This window comes from Bos indicus, chromosome 6 (genome assembly GCF_029378745.1).
Source record: "Bos indicus isolate NIAB-ARS_2022 breed Sahiwal x Tharparkar chromosome 6, NIAB-ARS_B.indTharparkar_mat_pri_1.0, whole genome shotgun sequence".
Lineage (NCBI taxonomy): Eukaryota > Metazoa > Chordata > Mammalia > Artiodactyla > Bovidae > Bos > Bos indicus.
The window spans coordinates 114,355,076-114,381,544 of NC_091765.1; the positions used below are offsets into that span (position 1 = coordinate 114,355,076).

Below are 26,469 nucleotides of genomic sequence, written 5' to 3' on the forward strand. Positions count from 1 at the left end.
GATCCAGCAGCAGACACCGGGGTGTGGGGCAGCCGTGATTTCAAACCTGCCCCCCTGAGCCCCGCTGTGCCTCTAGGTTGAGGGATGCAGAATGAGAGAAAGCAAGAGCATCCTTTCTTTATTTGGCTTTTGGGACCACTTGTGAACCACAGCATTAATTAATTTGATCATTGCCCTCGAGAAGCGTGCGTTGAGCTTCTCCTCTGGCCAGAAGTGAGCTAAGAGCTGGAGGTGTCACAATGAACAGGACACAGCTCTACAATCCAGACATTTCCAGTCTAGAGGAGTGAGATGGACCCAGACCACTCCACTATCCTGAGGGGTCATGAGGTCAGGATCCAACCCACAGAACCTGCCAGAACCCTCGTGGGTGAGCTGCTGACTAGCTGAGGGAGTCAGAGACACCTCTGTGGGACTGGGACGGGTGGGGTGTTTTGTGATGGGCATTGAGGGATGAATAGAAGTTCGCTGGAGGGCAGGAAGCAGGTGCTACAGGAGAGAACACAGCCTGAGTTCAGAGTGCCCGAGGAACTGCGGTTTGTTCAGGAAAACAGCAGCAGCCTGCAGGTGAGGAGTAGGTTGAATGGGGCGGAGGGAGGAAGAAGGAGAGCAACCGACTTGACAAGAGAGCTTGAATGCTGGGTGCCCGCGGGCGGAGGCCGAGTCCTGATGGTAGGGGGGCCTCGGAGGAGGGCCTCGGCCAGATTTGCCATCTGGGAAGACACATGCTGCAATCAAGGATGGGTTGTTTTAAGGTGTTTGATTCCATTTAGTGGAGGTAAGAGAACCGGAGGACCCACACCCCTGGGGACCCACAGAAACAGGGTTGTGACCATTTCCATTGAAATCAATGAAGAAGGAAAACCAGAGCAATAGTCCACCCTAAATTTTCCCCAGTACCCAGACTTTCTGGAATTCCAGCAGCTGTAGGATCTGGTGCAGAGGTGAGGAGCCCAAATGTGTGCCTGGTGGGTGGAGGTGGGCAGCTGTGCCCAGCTCTGGTCACGGCCCACCGTGCCCTGAGACCCCCAGCACTGCCCCCCTCACTTCATGCTGAGGTGCAGGAGCCCTCGGGGGCTTCACCCCAGGTCCTGCGGGTCCCGGCCAAGTTACCTGGCCATACGTGGAGGACTGCTGTGTGTCCCAGCTTTCCCTCGGCCCAGGAAGCCTGGCATCAGGAATGTCCTCCTACGTTTAGCCCTGAAGAATCCTCTGGGCATCAATATTTAATCTTCATGGTTGCAATTCTCCTTTGCGCTGCTAATACTCTCTTTCATTTTAATTTAGCGGAACGGTACAAATCCTGCAGGTTTCTTTACAAGGTACCACGTGCGGTGTCTTGGCTTCGTTCCACAGCCGGTGGGACTTGGGCTAAAGTGCAGGGAGGCAGCGAGTCCGTGGGGGAGGAGCTGGGCTGCTCGCGTGTCCTTGTTTCTCCTGATTTTGATGTTAATAGTGACATGTCTCCCATCCCCAGGGGTCTGTGCTTACAGATCCATTCACCTCTTTTTTTTTTCAAGTTTGTTTTTTTCTCCTTTATAAAAATACAGAGTCTTTATAAAGTCTCCTTTATAAACAATACCAAGAAAATGTAGGACGTGTTGACAAGAAAAGACTCACCTTTAATCCCACTTGCCAAAGATGAGAGGCTTCGCTCCTTGTAACAGGTATGCATTTTAAATAGGGCTGATGTTTAATCTCTGTAGACAAACACAGAAAACAAACCAAGCAGACAGACGACTTCCTAGCATCTCCTGTTCTGGAGATGAATGGTCACAGGGTTACCGCACAATCGTCCCGAGAGGGGGGCTTCTCTCTTTTTCCCATTTTGCAGATGAGGAGACTGAGATTCAGAGAGGCCTGGGCAGAGCCAGGGCTGGAAGTCAGATTGGCAGAATTAAAACCAGATGGTCCCAGATCTCACTGGCAGGAGACCCTCCGCTCTGCACATGGGGAACCTCCCTCCAAGCGTTTTCCACACACGGGGACGCAAAGCCGAAAACCGTCCCAGGGAGTTACCTGCTCCAACCCACAACCCCAAACCCGGAGGCGTCTTCGTGGCCTTGCACAGCCTGCTGCGGCCTGTGGGGTGGCCGGGGAGGTCTTGGGCTCTACTCCCTGCCGTCAGTCAGGGGCCCAGGCTCCTTCCGTCCTGTGACTCCTTTGCTCTCCTTGGGGTCCTCAGGGAGGCACGTGGTGGGGGTTTAAAGGGCCAGTCCAGAGTGGGACCCAGGCTGCTGACCAGGACTCTGTCTTACAGCCTCGCCTCATGCAAGGCGGTCTGGGAGATGATGTCTGGGGGTTTTTCGGGGTTGGAGAGGTGGCGGGCAGCTCGGTGAACCATTTAGTGAAATTGCATCTTCTCTGTTACACCCTCCCACCCTCTGACACCACCCGTTTCCCAAAGTGGAGTCAGGGCTGTGAGATCCCTCTGGCTGCCGGTGGACAGTGGGTTTCAGGGAGAGTCTGGCTGAGAGCTGGTGAGGCCTGAGCTGGGGAAGCAGGGAGGTGGGGGGCGGGGAGACTCATGACCCATTTAAGAGGCAGAACTAGGGGGCAGCTGATGCCTTAGATTGGGGGTGATGGGGAGGGAGACTCCTGGAGCGGGGCCCTGGCTGGGCTGTGGGTCCTGCAAGACAGAGGCCCTGGGGAGGGCCCAGAACCCTGGCCAGATGTCATCACCTGGATTCTGTTTGAGGTGTGGCCGCCTGGGAAGGGTCCACGGGGGGCCTGGGGGTGACACCTGGCTGCGTCTCCCTCTGGAGTCGTGTGGGGCTTGTGGGTGCCCAAGGCTTCTTGGAGGGATGTCGAGGTTTCATGGCTTGGTGTCGCCCAGGAGCTGGCCACTCCGCCTGGCCAGCCTGGCTCTGGCCCAGGTGCTGGCGGCTGCAGCTGTCCTGGTGCAGCAGGTCACACGGGCCCCTGGGCATCCGGATGGCAGTCTGGATGATCCATGGGGCCCGCGTGCTGCTGCTAGAAGCTGCCGAGCGTGGCCGAGTGACAGGTCACCCCACACTGCCCCCTTCGTCTGCAAGGACCCTTGCTGGGGATGGCAGCAGTGTACTGGAATTTTCCAAGAAAACTCAGATGCGTCATTCTTCTTTCTCAGCCCTGTGAGATGAGGAGACCACAGCCCCAGGCCCTTCCCCAGCACAGGGACCCTTCTTCCTGCATTCAGCGGTCTGTCCTGCTGGCAGGCTCTGGCCGCTCCAGCCCAGTGACCCGTCATTGGAGATGCCTACAGGGTTTCCTGGGTTTCCTCTTGTGACTCAGCTGGTAAAGAATCTGCCTGCAATGCAGGAGACTGTGGTTCGATTCCTGGGTCAGAAAGATCCGCTGGAGAAGGGATAGGCTACCCACTCCAGTATTCTTGGGCTTCCCTGGTGGCTCAGCTGGGAAAGAATCCACCTGCAATGTGGGAGACCTGGCTTGGATCCCTGGGCTGGGAAGATCCCCTGGAGAAGGGAAAGGCTACCCACTCCAGTATTCTGGTCTGGAGAATTCCATGGACTGTATATTCCATGGGGTCGCAGAGTTAGACATGACTGAGTGACTTTCACTTTCACAGGCTTGGTTGGGGCGGGCATCTGTCTAAGGCTCCGCCCTCCTGGCTTCAGAAGGGAGGTCCCTGTCCCTCACGCCACCCCCAGGCCCAGCTCCCATGCTTGCATTCAGCTCCACTGTCTCCTGCAAGGCATGGGTCTCCGCCACCCTCTTGTGAACCTACTCCTGTTCCGTGTCTCTGTAGTCACTGCTCATGAGGCTTCTGTGTGAATAGCCCCGACCCCAGGAGGATGCCCCAGCCTGCTTCTAGCTACGGAGAGGTGTCTCTTAATGTAGCCCCAGGTCGCAGGCTTGCTTATGGTAGCTAACTCCTGCACCATGCCTGGCTGGCTTCCCCGCCCCATGGCACCCAGGCCTTTTGCACAGGCTGCTGTCAAACACTGTCTTCATCTCCCTCAACCACATCCCAGTCATTTCAGCATCCCTGGGACCAGCCTGGGCCTGGAATGGAGCCAGGGCTCCAGAACGATTTGAAGAGCCTGCTCTGCAAAAAGATGAGGTAGAAGCTTCATAGGATGGAGTCACCCTCTGCTCAGATGAGAGCTGGAGTGGCCTCCAGGTCTTGGGTGTGAGAGGAGGGCAGTTCTTGGGAAGGTGTGTGGGGTGGATGGGTGCATGAATGAATAAACTAATACCGTGCAAGAGCAGAGCCTGACTTTTCTCCACACCCAACTTGATCTTCTTCAGTTGAAATGCTCTGCCTAGGCTCAGTTTGTTTGGATTCTAATCATCTCCTGTACCTTGATCGATTCTCACTGTCAGCATTGTGGGGGGATTCGGTTAGGCAAAGGCAGGGCTCTTCCTGGGCTTTGAGGAGTCTGAGTCTTGATGTCTTTCCCTTACCATCGTGCTGCTGTGTACTCAGCTGCTCAGTTGTGTCTGACTCTTTGTGACCCCATGGACTGTAACCCACCAGGCCCCTCTGTCCATGGGATTCCCCAGGCAAGAATACTGGAGTTGGTGGAGCCACTTCCTCCTCCGGGGATCTTTCTGACCCAGGGATCGAACCTGCATCTCTTGCCTCCCCTGCAATGGCAGGCGGATTCTTTACCACTAACGCCCCCTGGAAAGCCCTCCCTTCCCACTAAAAGCACCAAATCAGGGTCAAGCAGACGTGCATCCAGATCTCCACTGTACCATCTTGTGGCTGTGTGACCTCGAGCAAGTTGTTTAACCTCTCTGAACTACCGTGTGTTCATTTGGGAAATAAACTGCAGTATCTTGAAGAGCTGTCGTGAGGTCAGACGTGAGGAAAACCAAAGAGGCGTTCAGCACAGAGCTTGACGATGGATGTGAGACGGCAATGACGTCGATGGTGGTAATGGTGGTGGTGGTGGTGATGGTGATGATGATAATGAAAATCACAGCAAGGGACGGAAAAGAAGATGACAGAGACAGGGGTCCTGTGATTAATCTGATGGATAAGAATTGTTTCTTCAAGAGCTTCAGCACTCTGAGACGTTGCAGTTGGCTTGACATAGACCCTGATGGTAAGTGCTGTGGTTTATTTCTCTTCCCTCGGCTCTCTGGGTGATTCCTGGGAGAGCAGGTGATGGATCAGAACCTACAGGAAGAATCTTGATTATCCAGAGAGATTCTGCTCTCAAACACCTGTCTAGTCTGTTGCATTCTTCTAGCCACCAAGGGCTGACAAGTCTCTAGCTGATTGGTCCCCTGTCTCTGAGGGTACTTTAAAAATTACAAGCCTGGTCCCCACCTTCAGAGATTCTGAGTAAATTGGACTGCACTAGGGCCCTTGTGTCTGTTTTAAAAGCTCCCCCAATGATTTCAATCTGCAGCCAAGGCTGAGAACCCTGCAAGGAATTTCATTTTTTCACACTGCAGACCTGTTTAAAGACAATCTCCCACCTGACATCTGGTGGGGAGGTGAGATTAGTGTCACAGCCAGAGTTTGTCATCAGAGAGAGGGAGGCAGCTATTGCCAGACAGTGGTCCTCACATTCAGTCATGTTGAAAAGAAAAGAAAAGAGAGGAGGTCAGAGGTCAAAAAGGAGGGAGACAGATGAACTGAAGTCACAGGACTAGGGGTTCCAGTCTTCCTCAGGCAGGTTTGTGGCCAAGGGAAAGCCTTTCCTCCTCCTCCTTGGGCCTTACCATCTCTTTTCCCCAAATGGATAAATGGGATCAGATTCAATTAGGGAGTTACTCAGGGTCTCAGAGCAACTTACCATATCTATGTGTCCACCTACCTACCCACCCACCCACCCATCTATCATCCATCCATCCACCCATCCTCTCACTCTCCCACCATCCATCCTTCAATCCATTCATCCACCCATCCATCTATCCATCCATCCACCCATCCATCTATCCATTCATCCTTCCATCCATCCACCTATCCATTCATTCTCCTACCATCCATCTATCCATCCATTCACCTATCCATCTATCCATCCATCCATCCATCCACCCATCCACTCACTCTCCCACCATCCATCCTTCCATCCATTCATCCACCCATCCATCTATCCATCCACCTATCCATTCATTCTCCTACCATCCATTCTTCCATCCACCCACCCATCCATCCATCCATCCATCCACCCACCCATACATCTACCCATCCATCCATCACCCATCCATACACTCTCCCACCATCCATCCTTCCTTCCTTCTATCCATCCATCCACCCACCCATCCATCACCTATCCATTCATCCACCCACTTTCCCACTTTCTTGTCCATCCACTTTCCCACCTCAGTCTTGTTACAGAGGAAGAAACTGAAGCAGAGTTCTGGGATGACCAGGGGCACCCCGGGCTGTAGCCCCCACGGGCGTCCCACTTACCAGCACGTGTGCTCTTTCCTGGCCCCTGGACCAGGCAGTGCTGGGATTTAAAGAGACTGAGACAGGATGCAACCCTCAAGGGGTCTGTGGGTGTGTCTGGGGAGGAGCAGACACCACTGACAGACACAAGGTTGTGATCAGGGTTGTCTAAGAGGCAGAGGAGACGGTACCCAGGCAGGGAGCCAGGTCAGAGAATGAGGCTGGGAGAGGCCGCCTTGGGATGAGCAGCTCAGGGCTGTGTGGCTCAGAACACCCGCTTCAACCTCCCTGCACCTCCCCTTCTTCATGCACACGGAGGTGCTGCCTCGTACTTCACTGGGGCCATCATGAAGGTCTCTCCCTGGGGCATCTGGAGAGGGTGTGATTATTTTAGATCCTGATAGCTTTTAAAGTTATTCTGCCTGTGTTGATGTCTGAGGTCACTGTAGGTAGCTGGCTTCTGAGTTACTTCTCTTGAACATTTTCAGGAGGGGGATCTGGATGGGAGGGACAACCTGGGCAGGAAAGAGAAGGCAGGAGTGTCTGGGACCATCCTGAGTCCGGAGGGTGGTGGGCCTGGTGGGGGCCTGCTGGACAGGTGCATTGACATGCCATGGGGGTCTTGGCTGCCAGAAGCTAAGTCGGTCTGCCTGGGGCTGAGGGAGCCACAGGCTGCTCTAGAAGGAGGAGCTGTTGCAGTGGTCCTGGAGAGATGCCTGGGGACACACAGGCTGGACCCTGAGCCGGGAGGAGAGAACAGAACCATTAGGGCTGAGCATTTGAACAAAGCGCCCTGGCCCCTCGGACTCACAAGTCCATGCAGAAGGGCTTAGTCACTCAGGCGTGTCTGACTCTTTGCGATCCCGTGGACTGTTTGCTGCCAACTCCTCTGTCCAGGGGATTCTCCAGGCAAGAATACTGGCGTGGGTTGCCACGTCCCTCTCCACCCATGCAGAAGGCGGGCCACGAAAAGAAGAAACACTGATACTTTACCCCGATGGCCCTGCTGCTTCATCCCAAGCCCGTTCTCGGTGCTGGGTGAGCATTGCGTGCGTGAAGATCGGTGACGTCAGACTGATGGGTGGAGGAGGGGGGTGACCAAGGCGGAGGGAATGAGAGCTGGCATTTCAGATGGGTGGTCAGGGAGGCCCCACACCCAGGAGGAGCCATTTGAGGGTGGCGGCCAGCCCTGGAGGGTCTAAAGGAGAGAGAGTTCCAGGCCAAGGAACAGCTGAGGCCAAGGCTGGAGGCCTGGGTCATGTTTCTGCAGCTCTAGGTCAGGCCCTGGGGGTCAGAGGAGCTCGGGAGGGGCTGCCTCTGCCCAGTGTCCCAGCGAGCATCCTTTCCCGTTGCCCCGACCCTTCAGACTCACAGAACCCACTTCAGATGCCAGAGAGCCATTCCATGCCTTCTCCCTTCTCAAGGACAGAGCCTCTGTGCTCCCTCATGTAGGTGTCTTTTCAATTAAAGCTGATGCTGCCAGGCCTTCAGTTATGAATTCATAAGAAAGGCCTGCAGACCCAGGCCTGCCACCCTGCCCATGTGTCTTCTACGTGGCACTTGTTGGTGATGGGGCAGGGCTGGGCATCCCAGCTATGCCATCATCACCTTCCTTCTAGGGAAAGGGCAGTGGTGCTCCCAGGAGGACTCACTGGGCTCCCTGACCCTCTGTCACACAGCAAGCTGACCAGGCACCCAGGGGAGGTCTGAGCCGCTCTCGTCCCCTTGATGCATGGTGTTCCTGGGAGGAGGCTGTTCTGTGTGTGGACCAGGCGGGTCCTGAGTGCTGCTGGCCCAGCGATGAGGCTCCTTGCTCCGGGTCTGGACGCAGGTCTTGCTTTGCAGAATGATCCTCAATGGGCACCCTTTATACAGGCTTTGCTGATACGGACTTGCAGGTCAAGGTCCAAGGTGCCTTGCCCCACCTGCCTGCCTGCCCCATGCTTCTAGAACATAAACCTTAAAGAGTAGGAAGCCGGGCTCTGGAGGATGGCCTGGGCATCCGAGTCCACTTGGCAGTTCATAGCGCCTGGACCCTGACATCTGAGGCTCCATTTCCTTGTCTCTAGAGCGGTATGAGTGTCCCCACCCTGGGTTGCTGGGATCCTGGTGTCAACTAAAAAAAGATGTACAACTTGAGAGTTGTGTAAGTAAGTAAGTGTTAGTCGCTCAGCCGTGCCCGACTCTTTGCAGCCCCGTGGACTGCAGCCCACCAGGCTCCTCTGTCCATGAAATTGTCCAGGCAAGGATACTGGAGTGGGCTGCTGTTTCCTTCTCCAGGGGTGAGTTTGGTTTTATTTGGGGCAAAATGAGGCCTGCAGCCCAGGAGGCAGCATCTCAGCGAGCTCTGAGAGCCTGCTCCAAAAAGTGAATATATAAGGTTTTAGTGAAGGGGGAGTTCAATGCTATGAAGCACTCATTTTACAAAAGGTTTTTGTTAGTTGTGAGGGTCTGATGTCCCCATGAAGGGATTGAGTGCTTCTCTAGATATGAGCAGATGCAAGGATGGAAATCGTAAAATCTGTTCCTAGAAACATCCAACTATCTAAAGACCTGTCCCACCAGATTCCCTGGAGCACAGAGGGCCTCACTCCACCCTGAACTCCCTCAGCGGGTGTTGAAGGTCAATATAGCAGCATGAGGTTCAAGCTCCGTAGAGGCAGATGGCAAGCGTCTTTGTTGTTCAATCACTGCTCTTCAATTGCACTTCAATGCTCTTGAAGTGAAGTGAAATGAAGTCGCTCAGTCGTGTCCGACTCTTTGCAACCCCATGGACTGTAGCCTACAGGCTCCTCAATCCACGGAATTCTCCAGGCAAGAATACTGGAGTGGGTTGCTTTTTCCTTCTCCGGGGGATCTTCCTGACCCAGGGATCGAACCTGGGTGCATTACAGGCAGACGCTTTACCGTCTGAGCCACCAGGGAAGCCCTGGCAATGCTCTTGGTGAGTGCCAATTTGTAGTTGACACCGGCAGGTGGCCTGGGGCACCCAGGGATGCTCTGGCTGCCAGCTCTGTTCCCGGGGCCTCCTGGGCCGGCTGTGCAGACGGATTGCTGGTTGGGGAGGGTTTGGTGGGCAGCTGGGAATTCACTGGGTTGGGAAGGGCCAAGGAGCTGTAACTGGGCTAGGTGGACGCCCCACCTCAGCGGACATGGAGCCTCCAGGGAGCCCACAACTGGCACAGGGGCCAGCTATAGGGAGATGCCGGTGGCAAGGACGGAGCCCAGGTCTTGAAGGACCTAGCGTGTCAGTGTCAAACCCGGGTGCTCGGTCACCGTCCTCTAAGAGCAGCCTGTGAAGAAGCAGAGGGATGGACAGAGCCCTCTGCCCACCCTTCACCCCCCAGCCTGTTGCTTTCCCGGATCCACGCTTCTTAGAGGAGCCGGGAGCAGAGACTCACAAGCCAGGTGCAAGAGCCTCCAGCCCCACCTCCAGCGATCCCGTCAGGAGGGGCTCCCTGAGTGAGACAGGGCGGGTGGGTCCTCATCCTGTTTGTCATTAGCGTCGCCCTAGTGGGGAGAAAGCAATGGCACCCCACTCCAGTACTCTTGCCTGGAAAATCCCATGGATGGAGGAGCCTGGTTGGCTGCAGTCCATGGGGTCGCTAAGAGTCGGACACGACTGAGCGACTTCACTTTCACTTTTCACTTTCACACATTGGAGAAGGAAATGGCAACCCACTCCAGTGTTCTTGCCTGGAGAATCCCAGGGATGGGGGAGCCTGGTGGGCTGCCGTCTATGGGATCGCACAGAGTCAGACACGACTGAAGTGACTTAGCAGCAGGGGGCCCCCACCCTCGGGGACCCATGTGACTGGGAGGCAGGACCAGACTAACGGAACAAAACTTCATCAGCTCAGATTGTGGAGGAAAGCGGGATTTGAGCCTCAATTTAAAAAAAACAAAAAACATTTCATCCTTGAGACCATAATTGCCAATTAGATACTTTGTTTCATTGATTTCTTTCACAAAGATGGTACAGGCCCCTGGCGTGTGCAGCTCTGTATGCTGGACATGGAGGAATTTGCTAGACTAACACCTTTAGGCTCACGATGTTCGCCAACCTTTGTTCTAAGCATTGATCATTAATTTTTTCATATTAAAGCATCTGAAGGAGGGATGTTATCAGGAATGCAAAAAGCTAATGAGCAAAGATGAAAAGCTGTTTCTAGAACAAATATACCATCAATAAAACATCAGCGTGTGTTTGCTGAATTGAATGTGAGGCGTTGGGTCAGCAGCTGGGGATGGGAGGCGGGCGTCTCCTGTATTCTGGGTGTGTGGAGGTGCAAAGGACAGTGTGTCCCCAGGGAGCCTGGAAGCCGGTGGGGTGACTTGGGTACCTAAAGGGACAGTTATTTCCAGCGGGGGATGGGTGGTCAGGAGACATGTAGGAAGAGCCTGCCTCGGCCAAGGACAGCTCCAGAGATGGGAGTGAGCTGATGGGCTCAAGTAGGGCTGGAGGGTGACTGCGCCAGGCAGAGGCAGCAGCAGGCACAAAGGATCAGAAGCAAGACATCTGAAACCTTCCAGAAGGTTGGTAAGCTGAAGTCTAGGAGTCATACTATAGGGATCCTGGTGGGAAGAAGCCAGAACCCCAAGATGGAATCAGTTCACAAAGGGCCCTGAACATACATGAACGTGAGTGCAAGCATACACACACGTGCACGCATGCACACACACACAGGTTTTGGCGTGGACTCTGCTGCTGTGGTTTGGGGCCCGGCCCGGGCCTTCAGAGCACAGCACAGTGACTGACCTTTCTCTGCTGCTCAGAGAGGTCCGGTGGGGGCTTGGCAGCTGAAGGCTGTGGTGAGAAGGACAGACTGGGTCCCTGGCCCTGAGGGAGCAAATGAGGCACCACAGTGGGCACCGTGCCAATGCCCAGAGTGGGGCAGGCAGGCGCTGAGGGCAGTCTCTGGCCAGTGTCCAGTGGGCCCTCTTTCCTAAGAGGCTCCACAGGTGCAAGGGGCTCAGGCAGCGTGGCAGCCAGGACACTCCAGAGAAACTAAAGTAATGGGAGATAGATGGACAGGTATGGATGAATGGATAGACAGATAATAGAAAGAAACAGGCGTAAGTGTGCGTGCCATGCCAAGTCACTTCAGTCGTGTCCGACTCTTTGCGACCCCGTGGACTGTAGCCCACTCCTCTGTCCATGGGATTCTCCAGGCAAAAATACTGGAGTGGGTTGCCATGCCCTCCTCCAGGGGATCTTCCTGACCCAGGGATCGAACTCAAGGCTCCTTTATTGGCAGGCAGATTCTTTACTAGTGGCACCTGGGAAGGCGTAGGTTAATGGATTTATTTTAAGGACATGGCTACTGTAATTGGCGGTTAGCAAGTCAGAAAGCTGCAGGGCAGACCTGCCGGCTGGACCCTCAGGCAGGAGCTGATGGAGTGGCCTTGAGGCAGAATTTCTTTGGGAAACTTGCTCTCAAGTCCTTGAGCAAGCTAGAGGAGGTGCCCCGGCATGATCCAAGAGTCACCTCCTCAGTTAAAGTCCGGCGTAGATGGACTGAGCGTCACAGATGCGAACCACGTCGACAAGATTCCTTCACAGCCAAGCCTAGACGTGGGTTTGGGGGAACCACTGAGGCCGTGGTCTGGCCCGGTGGACCCAGGAACTGTCACCGGTAGCTGGACACTTTCCTGACAACACGCAGCGGGGACGTGGGCCTGGGAAAAAGCAAAGTGGAAAATGCTCCTGAGAAGCCAGAGCGCTGGCCGGCCAGCAGCGCCCAGGTCCACAGGACTGGCCCCTCCTCCCACCCGCCTTTCCACCTGCAGTCCCTCCCCTCCCCTGCCCCTCCCCCTCAGTCCCTCCTCCCCCCACCCCTCCTCCCACCCCACCCCTCCCCCTGCGGCCCCTCCCCCCACCCCACCCCTCCTCCCACTCCTCCTCCCCCTGCGGCCCCTCCTCCCCCTCAGCCCCTCCTCCCCTGCCCCTCCCCCTCAGCCCCTCCTCCCCCGGCCCTCCCTCTGTGCCCCTCCTCCCCTGCCCCTCACCCCCAGCCCCCCCTCCACAGCAGAGCTCCCCCAGCACCTGCTCTCAGCTCTCCCTGCGCTGCCCTTTCCCTGTGGCCCTGGTCGTAGCTTCACATCCTATCCTAGGGCGCAGGCCTGCTGTCTGCTTTCCACTTCCCATAATGGAAGGGCTGCTCTTCCTCAAGCGAGCAGTTCCGAAAGCCAGTCTCAGCGCTGGGTCTGGGAAAGTGCTCACCTCCTTGGCTCTTCTGACATCTAAGACAATTTCCCTGAAGATGCTGTGAACTTGACTGTCTCCTTTAACCCCAGGGCACCACTGGGGACACGGCTGGGGTGCCAACGACCCCCCAACCTGAGGCCTTGCAGTGATCACGAGAGATTGGCAACTGCCCTCGGGATCCCCTCTGGGCCCTCGGGAGGGGTCTCAGCCAACAGGGTCAGAGGCAGGATGGTGTTTGGCCTCTTGTGGAAGGTGGGTCCCAGTCTTGGAAGGAGCCAGCATCTCTCATGCAAAGTCCACTGGGCGATCCTGGCGGCCGTGGGGGAGCTTGTGGGGGACACACGTTGGGAACTGTTCAGCCCCAGGGCTCTTGGCTGAGGGACCAGAGCAGCTGAGCGACCCCCACCCCCGTTCTGGATTCCGTGTTCTTGTAGAGTTCGGGCAGCTGGTGACTCAGCCGAGTGCTGGACAGCACCCAGCTTCCTCTAGGCAAAGGTGGCATGACTGGGGATGACCAGGTGGAGGGGCTTTGATCCTGAGCAGCCCAGCGCCCTTCCTCACAGAGCCCCCCAGCCTCACACCAGCGGAGGGTGCAGTCAGCACCCTTCCCAGAGCAGCCCGCTGCTGCAGAGATTCAGCGTCAGCTGTGCAGAAGGCCGCATGCAGACATGTACACGTCCTTGACCCTGGGACTCATGTCCGTGTTCCTAGCCCCCCCCTGCCCCAGGCCCCTTTCACCCTCACACAGGTGGGCATGAGGGTGCCTTGAGGGGGCTGTGTGCTAAGCAGCCCCACTGTGAGAAGATCGGGACCCAGGTGCCAAGTCAGTCTGTCCTGTGAGCGGCTGGAATGCTTGCTCAATGAGGTGATGTAAGAAGACCCCCGGTGCGTAGTAGGTGTGCAGTAACATGCGCTCCCAGACAGAAAGAAACGGCTGAAAATCCATTGGTGGCGAAGGAAACTCTGCAGTGGGGGCTTCCTCTTGGGGCTGTGGCCGGCCCAGGAGACCACCCCCCAGGTCTCTGTGATTTGCCCCCACCTCCTGGGCCCTGTGTTGAAATGTCCTTCTGGGCGAGGCCTTCCGTCTCCCCCAGCACGCTGCTACTCTGCCCTGAGCACTGACACCCCAGACTCTACATTGCTCCTGTGCGTGTCCGTTCTCCTTGCCAGGAGGCAGGGGGCTTGGTCTGTCCTGTCCTTTCCCCTACTGCAGGACAGGGCACCTAGAAGCCCCCTCTCTACACGTTTCAGGGGCTTTTTCTGCCTGGGGACAGGTCTACTTAAGTTACCCCAGCGTGCCCAGTGTGACTGGGATGAGCTTCCTCGCTGTGCGTGCATGGGTGCTCAGTGGCTCAGTCGTGTCTGACTCTTCGCGACCCCGTGGGCTGTACCTGCCAGGCTCCTCTGTCCACGGGATTCTCCAGGCAGCAATACTGGAGTGGGTTGCCATTCCCTTCTTTATTCCTGGCTGTGGGTGCCTTGTAACTCTTTGGTCAGTACCCAGAACGTGGGGGAAGTGGCCTGGCAGTCCCTGCTCCCTGGGCTCAGTACAGAGAGGGGCACAGGGCACACACCATGTGTGTTGCGGGTGCACAAGCCTGGGCAGAGAAGGGAGGGTGTGAGAGCTGGGTTTGCTGATGCCTGTCCCTAGGATCAAGGGAGGAGGAACCTTGCAAGCAGTCCCGGGGCGCATGGGAGGGGCCACATAATGACAGGCTTATCACAGCCTGGATTGTCACATGGCAGGTGTGAAACTGGGTAACTCGGAAGATGCGCGGGTAGGACAGCGGGCGCCGGGGAGGGAAGGGAGGCAAGCGCCCACTCCGAGGCCATGCCAAAGCCAGCGCATGCCTCTGGGACCCCCCTCTCTGGCTCTCTCTCCTGGTGTATAATCCTGCAGTGTCTGGAGCAGAAAGAGCCGAGGGGGAATCATGGCGTGTCCCAGTTAGAGCTCTGCAGGTTGCAAAATAGAAACTGCCTCCATTTAACTTAAGTACAGAGAGGCTGGTAGTTAGAAATCAGACATGCTCCTGATCCCAGGGGCAGACAGTACTGGGGGGTGTGGATCATGGTGTGGGGATAGGGCTGGGCAGACAATACTGGGGGGCAAGCATCATAGGGTGGGGCGTGGCTGGGCAGACAGTACTGGGGGGCGAGTATCGTGGCCTGGGGGTGGGGCGGGGCCTGTCCACTCCCCGCTTCATCAGACACTTTCTCCCCACTCTTTCCGTCCGAGGACGCCCCGCAGCCGGGCGCTTGGTCTGCTCCACAGACCCATTCATCACTGCAGCCTCTCACCAGAGGCCTTATCAGAGAACAGCTCAGAGGCCCCCTCAGCCCGTTTCTCCAGGCCTAGTTCCAAATTCCCAGGAGGGAGAAGATGACCCGTTCACTGAGGGCCCATGTCCAGGCCTGGCACAGCCAGCCACAGCCAGCCAGGCGGGGCCTGCCCTCCCCAGTGAAAGCCCTGCCCAGGCGGCTCTGGACGGGAAGGGACTGGAGGGAGCCATGTGCATCTCCCCTGGACGCGGGTGGCCCTGCAGAGCTCCCAGCCTCAGTTTCTTGTCTGTGAAATGCAGAGGTGGGTACTCAGACAACCCCCTCTTGGGGGGTTGATGGCGGAAAATGAGATGTTTGGTTGAAAAGCACTTGGAACCGCCTGGACCTTGTATCTTCTGACACAGTCCTTACAGTGTGCTAGCCAGGTGAGAAATATAGGCACGGGCCCTCAAGTTGGGGAATAGTCCATCTTGGACCCCACCCATTTTCCACGTGCCCTCGGGATTTTCCGGGCCTCTTGTATCAGCTGCTCTGCTGGCCTCGTGGCTCTAGAAAGGTCCGTGAACTAAGGTTCAAGAGTGCCTGGCTCACGGCAGGTCCTTGATGTGTATATGTGTTTTTCATAAGTGGGTGAAAGATAAGACATTTTTGGTAATGTTTTCCACTAACGTAAATATGAAAATAACTTTGTTTTATATGAATTCACTTATTCGTTCACTCACTCTTGGCTGCATCGGGCATTCAGCATCGGGTTTTGGCGTTCGGGTTCTTCCTTGGGCAGTGCTGGCCTCTGTCTTGTTGTGGCGTGCAGACTCTAGATTGCAGGCTCAGTAGTTGCTGCGTGGGGGCTCAGTTGCCCCGTGGCATGTGGTATCTTAGTTCCCTGACCAGGGATTGAACCCTCGTCCCTTGCCTTGGAAGGAAGATTTTTAACCACTGGGCCGCCAGAGGAGTCCCTGAAAATAACTTGGAAGTCAAGTCCACCTGGATTCTCAGAATTGTGGGACTTTGAGATAATCTAATGCAAACCTTTCACTTATCAGAGGTGGGGCCTCCAGGGTAAAGAGAAGCTCACACTTATTGAGCATTTACTACAGGCCAGGTCCCAGGCCAACCATCTCCTGAACATCTTCTCTTTCATGGGTCTGTCAGTTTCTTAATAAAGGGAGAATCCCTGTCCCCGCACTTGTGAAACAAACCAAACATGTTGAATCCCGCTGACTTAGAAAGTAGCATTTCCGGAAGTCAGACAGTCAGGCTGTTCTATATCCACAAATGTTACTTCCCAGCTTTTTTTTTTTCCAAGCACTCAAGGGCTTTTACCTTCCTTCACTTCTCTGGTGTTTCCTAGAAAACACAGCACAGTAAAAATCAACGTGTGATGAGAGGCGTCTCAGAGTTATCCGCCCCCAGGCCCCACCATCCACTCGGGGGGACTCGGCCGCCGGCAGGTTGCGCTCCTCCAAGTGTGTTTTCCAAGGTGATGGATTCAGGTGTGCGAGAATTACCTCTCTGTTTCCCGCATGGAAGGCCACCGCTGTCATACGACTCACACACCCCCGTATTTCCCAAGTCGGGAACCAGCGAGGCCTGCACAGCATCGACTTTTATCTTCCTCATATTTCATGAATTCTCTTTCTGACGGAGCCGAGACGGAGCGGCTGGACGGGATTACGATGGCCTTGCCATGGGAAGGAACACGGTCTCAGGGAAGCCTGCTTTATCGAGATTTGTGGAACAGACAGGAGTGCGGCCCCGTGAGATCTAAAAGGCTTTGGCCAGAAAGCGCTGATGACAGCGTGGAAAGAGGAGGCTTTCAGTCCTCAGCTTGCTTGCTGCTCGCACCGCTGCGGGATTTTCTTCTCCTTTTTACCTCCTCCACTCTGATCTCATTTAAAAGGAAAAAACCCCAAATGATGCCATCTTTAAATGAGAGGATGCTGAGCTGAAAGGGACGTTACAGATTAAATGTCAGCCTTTACTGCACACAACCCCATCCCTCTGCGGGTCCCCTCTTCCTTTCTCATGTGTGTGTGTGTGTGTGTGTGTGCGCGCTCGTGCGTGTGTGCATGTGTGTGCGTGTGTGAGTGCTTGTGCGTGTGTGCATGTGTGTGCATGTGTACGTGTGTGTGCACACGCGTGCCCGTGTGTGTACACGTGTGCGCGTGTGTGTGTATGTGCGTGTGTGTGCACATGCGTGTGCACATGCGTGTGCGTGTGTGTGTGTGTGTATTGTCTGCCGCTGCTGCTGAAAGGGGGGCCCCTCCCCAAGTGTGGAGCCTGGCAGACTTGTTTCATAGGGGCACAAGCTGAGTGCTTAAGGGTTGTTTGTTGAATGAATGAGTGAGCAAGCGACACAGGACTCTGGCCCCAGGCTGGAGCTCCCTGTGGGCACAAGCTCCCGAGAGCCCTGCAGGAAACCTGAGCACCCCCGTTGCCCTTCTGGGTCTTCACAGCAGCACCCCCCTGCCCATCTCCAGGTGAGACCCGCTTGTCCCTTTTATCACCATGGACAGCCATGTCCTGCTCTTACAGGGACCCCAAGTCCCTGGGAAAACAGCTGCCTTGGGCAGGATGGGCTGCAGGCAGAGCACCAGGGTCTCACCAGCCCAGAGCCTGGGGGGCTGCCCCCCGACTTGTCCGTCACACGGGGGTCCAACCTGGCCCCACAGAGCCCCCTTCGTCTACATAGCCTCCAGCAAGCCCCACAGGAAGCTTCCTCCTCCAGCTTTGCCTTTACAGCTCCCAGCCTGCTGTTCCTCTTTCCTCACGATGGAGAACACCAGCTGGGAAACAGAGGTCAAGGGGTCGGCCGGGCTCCAGGTCTTCCTGCTCGGGCCTTGGTATGGACACAGCAGAGGCGGGGAGCTGGGGGTGGGGGGCAGGGTGGGTGGCCCTACGGCCAGCCTCTCCGGGAAGGGCAGCTTCCGTGGAGACAGCCTGTAAGATCCAGGGAGGAAGGTCGGGGGAGCCTCTGGGGCCTGCCCTGGGCCAAGGGGAGCCAGACGAGGCGAGACCTAAAACAGGCAGAGGAAGGGCTTCCCAGGTGACCCTAGTGGCAAAAGAAAACCTTGCCCACCAGTGCAGCAGATGTAAGACACACGGGTTTGACCTCTGGGTCAGGAAGATCCCCTGGAGGAGGGCATGGCAACCCACTCCAGTATTCCTGCCTGGAGAATCCCATGGACAGAAGAGTCTGGCGGGCTACAGTCCATGGGGTTGCAAAGAGTCGGACACGACTGAAGTGACTGAGCACGCAGAAGAGAAAGAGTAGATACTGGATTGAAAGGCTGGTGTTGAGGAGGGTCTGGAAGGAGGATCTGGGGAGGCCCGTGGCTCAGGACCAGGGCTGGGCTGTGGCAGCTCGGCCCCTGGGAGCGCGTCCCTTAAACCCACTGGCACCTGCAGCCCCATCGTTGCCTGCATCACGGTCTCCACCCTGGCCTCTGCCTGATGACTTACACCAGCTACCGGGCTCCATGGCGCCCTCGAAGGCACCTCCCCACGACCTTGGATTCCCGCTCCCGGAAAGAAAAGTCTCTTTCATTTTCCACTGAATCACTTGGAGCTCCGTGGGCCCATAACAGCAGGCTCCCCAGCATTCTTGATGCTTTTTTTCTAAATGCTCTTCCCAGTGGTTGAAAATGAGTCCTGCCCAGTCTTAGGAGCCACAGTACACTGCTCTGAGTCCACGTGGGCCTGCAGGCGGCTGTCAGCAGAGCTGGAGGAGCTGGGTTCAGAGGGTCTTCCAGCCTCAACCCCACTCAGAGCTGGACTCGGCCTCCTCCTTGAGGACCCCCCTGGCCCCAAGCAGGGTCACCAGGGTGGAGCCCCTTTGCTCACGAGAAGGTCCCATTCAGGGGCCTTCCCGCCTGTGCTTCCCGGGGACCTGGGGCTGAACTCCCCTCCTGGCCTAGCTGCTGCTGCTGCTGCTAAGTCACTTCAGTCGTGTCCGACTCTACTCGACCCCATAGACGGCAGCCCACCAGGCTCCCCCATCCCTGGGATTCTCCAGGCAAGAACATTGGAGTGGGTTCCCATTTCCTTCTCCAATGCATGAAAATGAAAAGTGAAAGGGAAGTCGCTCAGTCGTGTCCGACTCTTAGTGACCCCGTGGACTGCAGCCCACCAAGCTCCTCCATCCATGGGATTTTTCCAGGCAAGAGCACTGGAGTGGGGTGCCATTGCCTTATCTGTGGCCTAGCTGAGATCTCCACAATAACTAAGCCTGCATCAGTGTCCCAGGGAACAAGTTACTGCAAACTGGGGGCTTAAAAACGGCTTCTCTCACTGTGTGGAGGCCGGATGTCTGAGAGCAAGGTGTCAGCAAGGCTGGGCTCCCTCTGAAGGCTGTTGGGGGGACGCTTCCTGCTTCTTCCAGCTTCCGGTGACCCCTGGTGTCCTTGGCTTGTGGCCACATCACTCCAGGCTCTGTCTTCACACGGTCTCCTCCTTGTGTGTTTCCTCTTCTGCCTCTTATAAGAGCACTTGTCATAAGGTTTAAGACTTTCTCGGATAATGCAGGTGGTCTTGTCCTGAGATGCTTAACTTTCTTATATCTGCAAAGACCTCCCCACTCCCGACAAATAAGTTCCCATTCACAGGTTCTAGGGATTAGGATTCAGACACATCTTTATATATATATATATATATATATATATATATATATATATATATATATATAACACATGGTTATTCAATCCCTTGGATCTTCCCTGGTGACTCAGCAGTAAAGAATCTGCCTGCCAATGCAGGGGAGGCAGGTTCAGTCCCTGGAGTAGGATATGACAACCTGGTTCAGTATTCTTGTCTGGGAAATCCCACGGACAGAGGAGCCTGGCAGGCTACAGTCCATGGGGTCTCAAAGAGTCAGACACAACTGAGTGACTGAAAGACAACAGTTCAAGCCCCTTACAAATCCCAGAGGGAAGATGCTGAGGTTACAGTCCCTCTGGCCAGGATGCTCCCTGGTCCCCTGGGAGGGGGAGGTCCTCCCCACCACCCACCTCCCCAAGGACCAGCTCAGGGGGCACGAAGCCCCGCCACCCTCCCCCGCCAGCTGGGGCTGGGTGACTCACCTTCTGCACATGCACACGAGGGGCCCATGTGACCTCTCCCTGAACAAGAAGCCCACGACATCAGAAGCAGCAGGAGTCATCTCTCAGGAATAACTGAAGCTCTGCTTTCCCAGGTCCCTGTACATTCCATCATCAGAACGATCTTCACCTGAGGGCCAAGTTGCCCCATCTTTCAGGGGAAGGGATGGAGGCTTGGAGAGGCCTTGGCACGCCCAAGGTTCCTGTGGGGAGAGGCAGACTGTGGTCTTGAACCTGAGACTCCTGCCCCCTGTCCAGGCTGCCCCGAGAATCTCCTCCAGCACAAACACCTGGGCGGTGGCTTGTTGGCTGCGATGTAAATTATATGGGAAGGCTACGAGAATGGAGCTGTAAAAATTCTCTCACCTGCCTGGGTTGGAGAGACCAGGCAGCAGTCCGCTGGCCTCTGCCCTTTCTGCTGTCTGGGGATTGCCAGCCTGTGGGGAGACCGCCTGCTAATACCAGCTTCCACAAGACTCTGCTCACTGTGAGGGTCCGGCCCATTTCGGGAGCTCAGAGTCGTCTTGGAGGGGCCTCGACTCCCCTGCCCCAGCCCCAGGCTGCTTGGCTTGCCACCTCTATGCCACCTCCTCTCAATTAAGCCCCGGCAGCTCCAGTCCTGAGTGATGCTGGCTGTGTGTACTCTGTGTCTTAATTCAGGGCCACGACGAATGGTATGATTTCCCAGGGTTGCCGTGATTCCATGAAAATTCCTCTTCGTAGACCTCAGGCACGGCCCAGTTCCACCCAGAGACAGAGAAAGAAGAATCCAGGACAGAGAAGCTTGCTCTCCAGCAAGTCGTGAGCCGTCTTCCCAGCGGCTCAGCCTAGAGAGGGCGAGGGTTTTCAGCATCAAAGGTAATTTATTAATAGGTCGTCTGGTACCTGGACTCTGAGCTGGGAGAGACGCTGAAATTAACGCGGTTTCAGCAACAGCATGGTGATTGATTAGTGACGTCTGCTGCGGACTCGGGGGAGGGCACTGCGGTCTGTGCACCATCGATTTACCTTTCTGGCCAAGTGTTTCAGGTCTGGCCAACCTGGTTTGCTATCACCCAGGGAGTATTTCCAGCTCCCAGAGCTTGCCTAGACCCATGGTGGGGGCCGCAGCTGTGCTGTCTTTGGGAGGATCCCGCAGCGAGTGGGTCGTGGGGCTCTGATTGGGGCCCCATAGGTCAGCTTAAGCCTGAGTTTGGGGAATCAGGCTGGGAAGAAGGGGCAGTTGTCTCCATGTGCCCCGCTTCCCCCTCCACATGGTATAGACCGGGGATCCCCAATCTCTGGGCCACAGACTGGTGCCCACCATGACCTGTTAGGCACCAGGCTGCACAGAAGGAGGTGAGCTGAGGGTAAAGACAAGGCTGTCTCCTGCCCTCCATCTGCGCAAAAATTGTCCTCCACGATACTGGTCCCCGGTGTCCCTAGGAGACCGCTGATAGAGGGGCCCTCACCTATGTAGGCCCTGGCCCATGGTGCCAAAAATGTTGGGCACTGCTGGTATGGACACCCTCGCCTATGCAGGCCCCCAGACCCGCTCTGGTGTAGACTCAGCCTCCTGTTGACCCTTGGCCGGGTTTTCCTGGAGCTCCTGCTCCTTACGCAGACTCTTCCAGACCTCCCTGCCGGGGGCGTCACTGCCCCTGAGACTCTCGGGAAAGGAGTGAGTGCTTGTTTACAGGCCCAGTGAAGGTGCTCCCAAACTCAGGTTTGGCTGCTCATGGCTCAAGAATCCAACACCGTGAGCTAGTGAGTGAGAGAGTAAGTCGCTCATTCGTGTCTGACTCTTTGCGACCCCATGGACTATGAAGTCCGTGGAATCCTCCAGGCCAGAATACTGGAGTGGGTAGCCTTTCCTTTCTCCCGGGGATCTTCCCAACCCAGGGATCGGACCCAGGGTCTCCCACATTGCAGGTGGATTCTTTACCAGCTGAGTGTAGGGTAAAAGGAAAGATAGCTTTATTGAGGAAGCCAGCAGTCCTGGGGAGAAGGTGGACTCATGTCCCAAAGAACCAGCTCCCCGTTGCTGATCAGGAGCAAGGCTTTCAAAGGAGGATTTTAGGGGAACACAGGTGGGCAGGGTGGAGCTGGTGGGCTATGTGTAGAAACATCACAGTCAGCTCTGACTGTCGTCTTGAAATTGGTCCTATGGTGGTCTGATCAGCGTCCTCTTGATTGTTTTAAGTACAGTTCATCTTTAGCTCCAGGGTTGATTTTGTTTCTTGAGGCCAGTTCTCAGACCTGTGGCCTCTTCATGTCATGGCGACAGTCTGGTCATCGTGTAGCTAAGTTCTTCCACCTGGTGGGGTTTCAGTCTCTGTAACACTGCTCACAGGATATGGTTAGAATATGATCTCTAAGCCTTGGGAAGAAAAATAAAGGTCCTGGCTTTGTTTAACGGCTAAACTATTCTTTCGTCTTGTTTGACTAGTTTCCTTTGCTTCCGCATCTTCTCACCCTCTGACTACATGTTTTCTTTGTCTGAAGTTGGTTTCCTTATAGACAAGAGGCAGCTGCAGGGCATGGCGGGGGAGTCTGTCCTGGAAAGGCCACGAAGAGCCCTGCTCCATTACAGAGGGGCCACCGGTAGCACCCACGCCACTGGCCACCTCACGTTCAAAGACCCCACTGTGTTTGTGGACGTGTGGCCTGAGCTGACCGCTGCCCACGCCTCTGTCTTCTGAGGCCCCAGCAGATGAGAGGATACCCTTCTGTCTTCTGAGCCGCAGGAGACGTGAGGAGACCCTTGCGTCTCAGAGTAATTGTGCTGCTGACACCAGTTCTGGAGTCTGGATTCTTCCCAACACTAGCTCTTGACACCAGGTGGATGTCCTACCGTGCAGCTCACTTCCGACTCTGTCTACCTGTAGACAGCATCAGACCCTACAGGGGAAGGGCTTGAAACCACCAGACTGTGCAACTTTTGACATCAGCTTCTGACTGACTATCCAGCTACAGATCGGGGCGTTCCCTTCTTGAGTTCCATTAATTTGCCAGAATGGCTCACAGAACCCAGAGAAACATTTTACTTACTGTATCACTGGTTTATTATAAAAGGTATAAAAGTCAGGACTGGTCAGATGGAAGACATGCTCAAGACAAGGCCCGAGGAAGGGGCTGTAGCCTCCAAGCCCCCAGGCTCCTCTCTCCCTGCCCTTTGGTGGGTTCACCACCTGGAAGCTCTCAGAACGCTGTCCTTTGGGGGGGTTGGTTTGTGGAGGCTTCATTATATAGACACGAATGATTAAATCATTGGCCATCAGCTGATTCATTCAACCTCCAGCCTACTCCACTCCCTACAGGTGTTGGGGGTGGGGTGAGGACGGAAAATTCCAACCCTCCAATCAAGTGTCAGCTTCACTGGCCAGCAGCCTGCATCCTTAGGTGACCCAGGGTCTCTCCAAAAGTCACCTCATTAACATAAAAAGGAGGCAGTTATGGTTCTGTCCCTGGGAAGTGAAAGTGTTAATCGCTCGGTTGTGTCTGACTCTGTGACCCCATGGACTGTAGCCCAGCAGGTTCCTCTGTCCATGGGATTCTCCAGGCACGAATACTGGGGTGGGTTGCCATGCCCTTCTCCAGGGGATCTGTCCAACCCAGGGATTGAACCTGGGTCTCCTGCACTGCAGGTGGATTCTTTGCTGTCTGAGCCACCAGGGATTCCCATCACTAGGGTGATCAGATCAGATCAGATCAGTCGCTCAGTCGTGTCCGACTCTTTGCGACCCCATGAATCGCAGCATGCCAGGCCTCCCTGTCCATCACCAACTCCCGGAGTTCACTCAGACTCACGTCCATCGAGTCAGTGATGCCATCCAGCCATCTCATCCTCTGTTGTCCCCTTCTCCTGCCCCCAATCCCTCCCAGCATCAGAGTCTTTTCCAATGAGTCAACTCTTCTGCTCGAGAGTTGTCCCCATACTCCGGCTCTTGAGCCCTCAGAGGTCCTGCTGGTCAGCATGTGGACCCAGCAGGGTGAGCGCGGGCTCCAGAGCCACGTGGAGGGGTCGGCGGGGCGGGCACAGCCAGTGTGGAGGGGCGGTGAGCACCAGCAGCGAGCTCTGAGCACACAGCCCCCAGGAGGCTGTCTGTGGTGCTGAGTGACCCTGAGGCCGTGTTAGGGTGGGGCACCCCTGCCTCTGCCCCCACAGCCACTCTGCACTCTGGTCACGTGCTTTCCTGCGCATGACTATGAATCAGACATGCCGCGTCTGTCCCGGGTCCCCATGAGGGCACGTCCTCCCTGAGGGCAGACATAGCAGCTGCAGTTTGCATGCTGGTGTCCCCGGATAGCCAGGCGCCGGGGCAGGGTGTGGCATACAGTAGGTGCTCATGTCATGCCTGTTGACTGAATAAACGCAGAGCAGCCGCTGTGATGAAGATCCGTCTGGATTTGACTCTTCCTGATACGATGTGGTGCTTCCCAGGTGGCGTGAGTGATAAAGAACCTGCCGCCAATGCAGGAGACAGAAGAGATGCTTGCTCCATCCCTGGGTTGAGAAGATCCCCTGGAGGAGAGCATGGCACCCTCTTGCCTGAGGAGTCCCATGGACAGAGGCGCCTGGGGGGCTACAGTCCACGGGGTCTCGCAGAGTCGGACGCACGCTTAGCACACGTGTAGCATGATGCTTTGTGACCTGGTTCACGTCACTCACCTCTCTGAGTTTCCATGTTTGCATCTGTAAAAGGAACCGCCTTTAGCAGTAACAGCTGGGGTGTATTTAGCGTTTATTAAGTCCTTTTATGAAGCTCCCCTGAGCCCTTTCTGCATGCATGGTAGCCCATCCCAGCCTCACACCCCAGCCCAGGAGGCAGCACTGTTTCTGTTACCCCCGTTTGTCAGGTGAGGTGGGAGGCTGGCTCGGGGCCCCACAGGCCAGGGGCAGTGGGCTTGGAGACGGTGTGGCCTCTTGGACCATAATCCAGCCTCAGCACCGTGACCTCGCTTACCCAGGTGAGATGCTGAAACTATCTGGGATCGGCATTGATTCGGGCCCCGGGGGCGGTCCTGGGATCCAGCGGAGTAACAGGAGACGCGGCAGAAAGTGAGGACTTGGGAGTGAGACGAGGCTGGGCTCAGATCGTACCTGCTTCCTTTAAGCCGTGTGACCTTCTAAGTCCCCATGCCTCTCTGAGCTTCGGTTTCGTCATCTGCAAAACGGGCACAGTCCCATCTTGCTCACCGAGAGGTCTGAGTGCCCGTGGGGAGATGCCCAGCACGTGGTTTGGGCTCAGTGGATGTTACCTCGCATCCCCTTCATGTGCACTGCCCTGCACTCGTGTCTTTTAAAGCTAATCTCCCAGGTCAGGGACGGGGCTGCAGTCAGCTGAGGTCTGGGGGGTGGGCCTTCCCGGCTGGCTTCGGCCCCCATGACCTGCTTCCTAGCGGGGCTGGCATGGGGATCTGGGCTAGGTCTCTGTTGGGCTGTGGTCTCCTCCAGCTTTCTCTGAGGCTGCCCCTCTTGGCCCCCTGTGCCCCTTCCTGGTCCCCTCCCTGGCTCCAGCTATCACTGGGATGTGCCCACTGACCCTGGAGAGATGGCCGAGCTTGGTGTTTGGACTTTCCCAGACCCAAGCTGGAGTCTTTCTCCAGCCCTGACCAGCTGGGGGTCTGGGAAGTCTTTGTGCCTCTTGGAATCTCAGGATCTTCGTCTGAAAAGCAGGAAGGCCCAGGCTGGCCTGGCCTTGCTTGCAGGAGAGCCAGTGTGTGTGGATGTGTCCCCATGGACTGGGAAGTGGGGGGCTCTGGTGACCACAATGGTGTATGCACCTCCCCGCCCCAGCAAGGGACCTCCTCCCACTTCTGGTGCTGACAAAGGAAACTCCGGCTTCAGAAGGACAGTGGATGACATGGGCAGTCCCCTTCCCTGAGCCCCTGGTCTGTGCCAAGCACAAGTGAGCATGTTTTAGCCCCAGCAGTGGCCCCTTGAGGAGTCAGGGAAGGGCACGCCGAGCCCTGAAGTGTGCCTCCTCCCTTCAACCTCAAGGCAATCTCACGAGGCTGTGGTGGAGCCCCATCAGGCAGTCGGGAACTCAGAGAGGGTGTGCAACTTGCCTCGGGTCATGCAGCTGCCTAGCGGTAGGCTGGGATTCAAATCACAGTCCATTCGGCTTGAGCGTGGTGCTGGTCCCAGGACCCCAGGCTGCCTGCTCAGGCCTGGCCGTTAATGACGTGAGATGGCCTTCTGCTTCCTTTGAGGGCTCCCGAGTGCAGTCAGCCAGCAAACACGGCCGCTCGGCGTCCAAAGCAAACAGAAAAAGTGGGGAGGCTGCCCTCGCTGTGCTGGGGGAGGAGAGAGCTCGGAGCCCCCGATCCAGGCGCCGGGCCTCACATCCAGCTCACGAAGGTTTGCGAAAGGCCCTCCCCGTACAAGGATCACACAAGATTGCACAGGGTGGACCCAACAGACTTGAGTCAAAAATGCAGAAGATGAGAAACACACGCCCTGGGAATCAGGAGCGAAGATACATGGCCACGGGGCAGCGCTGAGCCCTCAGGGCAGCGTCCGGGGCTGCCTTTCAGACACCCTTCTCTAA

At 56.1% G+C, this 26,469-nt stretch overlaps 1 protein-coding gene and 1 long non-coding RNA gene across 2 annotated transcripts in view; one reads left to right on the forward strand and one right to left on the reverse strand.

Moving 5' to 3' along the window:
• Positions 1–26,469, forward strand: part of SORCS2 (sortilin related VPS10 domain containing receptor 2) — a 497,945-nt gene that overhangs the window by 244,842 nt on the left and 226,634 nt on the right.
• Positions 11,600–20,801, reverse strand: LOC139183555 (uncharacterized). Its single transcript, XR_011567050.1, has 2 exons — positions 19,919–20,801; positions 11,600–12,031 (listed from the first exon to the last, which is right to left on the reverse strand). It is a non-coding gene; the product is annotated as an uncharacterized lncRNA (long non-coding RNA).